This window comes from Tupaia chinensis, unplaced genomic scaffold (genome assembly GCF_000334495.1).
Source record: "Tupaia chinensis unplaced genomic scaffold, TupChi_1.0 Scaffold000047_1, whole genome shotgun sequence".
In the NCBI taxonomy this organism is placed as follows: domain Eukaryota; kingdom Metazoa; phylum Chordata; class Mammalia; order Scandentia; family Tupaiidae; genus Tupaia; species Tupaia belangeri.
Genome location: NW_006159505.1, coordinates 1,319,271 through 1,321,053, shown reverse-complemented (window position 1 = coordinate 1,321,053; position 1,783 = coordinate 1,319,271). Strand labels below are relative to the sequence as shown.

The following is a 1,783-nucleotide window of genomic DNA, read 5'->3' as shown; positions in this document are numbered from 1 at the left end:
GCCTTTGGCACAAATGGACAGTGGTTTCCTGAAATTTTTGAGAGAAAAGCTCTTTTTGTGGAAAGAGCACTTAACCATGAATCAGATTATGGTTTTAGGTCCAGCTCTCCAGTTTAATGGTCATGCCCCGTCAGCAAATTGCTTCAGGATTCTGCACTTTGGTTTACTAAGCAGTAAAATGGAGATAAATCCTCACCTTATACGAGAGCTGTTGTGAGGCTGCGATATGACAGCAGATGAGAAAAGGGTTTGTTTTGTTCTTTTTAGATTTCTGCCATAGGGCGCGTGGGCTCACCAGAGAGAGACAGAGAGAAAGGCAAAGTGAGGAAGCACCCTCAGGAGGATAGCCACACCACAGTCCCTTCCGCTCCATTCTCTTCTTCGATTTTGGGCTCTACACACACACACCTGGTGTGTTTCTCAAGTCGATGGGGCTGGAACTCAAACCATGCAGATGGCCACATGGGATCCAGCATCCCAACCACCATGTCACCTGCGGGCCCGGGAAAAGGTTTTTTTAAACCATCAACAAATTTCTAGTATAAGCAACTGAAGGTATTATTGCTGTTGATGGAACCGAAAAGAATAGTTATCTGAAGCTTACATATAGTAAACAAGAGGCTCTCTATTTTCTTTTTTGGTCAGGTGACACTTCAATTGACTTGTGTCTTTGGAGACAATCGAGAGCCCTACATGGACCAGAGCAGAAGGCACAGGCTCAGTCCTCAGGAGAAGTGCGATGAGCTGGAGGTCAGCAACAGCTGAAGAACCCCTGAGGACGGTTATATTTGAACAGCTTCATCCTGCTGGGACCCTTGAAGAGCCAGAGACACATTTTCTCCTGAGGAAATTCTTTGGGCCCCTCCATGCTGTCGTTGGGGCTCTCAGTCTCTAGGTAGATGTCCCGTAGCACACATAGTTGCTGTAGCGGGTTGGTCAAGACCTGGTGGCAGAGCCTGGGGCCACACAGCTCCTTGCAAAACATGCTGACTTACTTTCCATGGCCTGAATGCTGTCATCATTGCTGTTGGTTTTCTCCCCTTTCCAGATCAGACTGAGCCAGAAGATAAGTTGAATGGAAGAATAGCCAGGGTTCAACCCACAGCAACCTGGAGTTTTGCTGTGCCCTTTTCGACAAGTGCCATGTAGTAGAGATTGGTGTCCCCAGTCAGTCCCTCCTCCACGACCTCTTTGGTGAAATGTCATCTACTTGATCAGGTGAGAAATAACCTTGGCTGGGAAGAGGTACTGACATTTGCAGGTGACAGGCACAACGCTGTGTTCAAGAGAGGCAAACAGCTCATGGAGGGCCAGGCAGGACTGCACGCTGGTCTTCAGCAGTTTCATGGTGATCTTCATGTGGCTGGCACTCAGCGAGTGGTCAGCTCTCACTGCGTGCTGGGGCTGCTCGTTGGGGAAGTGGAGGCCACTCAGCTTCGGCACCCACAAGTAGCGGTGACCTAGGTCAAGTACAAAGTCTCTCAAACTCAGGATGCCAACTTTATCAAACTAGTGTTGACTGGCTGGATTTGGGGTTTTCTTTCCAAAATCCCCAGGATACAAACAGCTCAGGACTGAGTCAGGAGATAGGAAGTCACCTGCACCAATGGGGGTGATCAGTTCCATGGCAGTTGTCACTTTGGCTTTTACTGTCATGATGTTAAGGCCCACAAGGTAGTAGGAAATCAGGTGAAGCACACTGTCATCTTTGCGCTTCAGGTCAAGCATGAAGGACAGTGGGTGCCTCTTCAGTACCTCCTTGCACTTGTCATTCTGCTGAAAC

The 1,783-nt window shown here is 48.6% G+C and overlaps 1 protein-coding gene and 1 pseudogene across 1 annotated transcript in view; both read right to left on the bottom strand.

Moving 5' to 3' along the window:
* The window catches only part of RNF121 (ring finger protein 121), a 73,740-nt gene that overhangs the window by 30,541 nt on the left and 41,416 nt on the right, over positions 1-1,783 (bottom strand). The gene's annotated exons all lie outside the window — the stretch shown is intronic.
* The window catches only part of LOC102499811 (THO complex subunit 5 homolog pseudogene), a 2,223-nt pseudogene continuing 1,191 nt past the window's right edge, over positions 752-1,783 (bottom strand).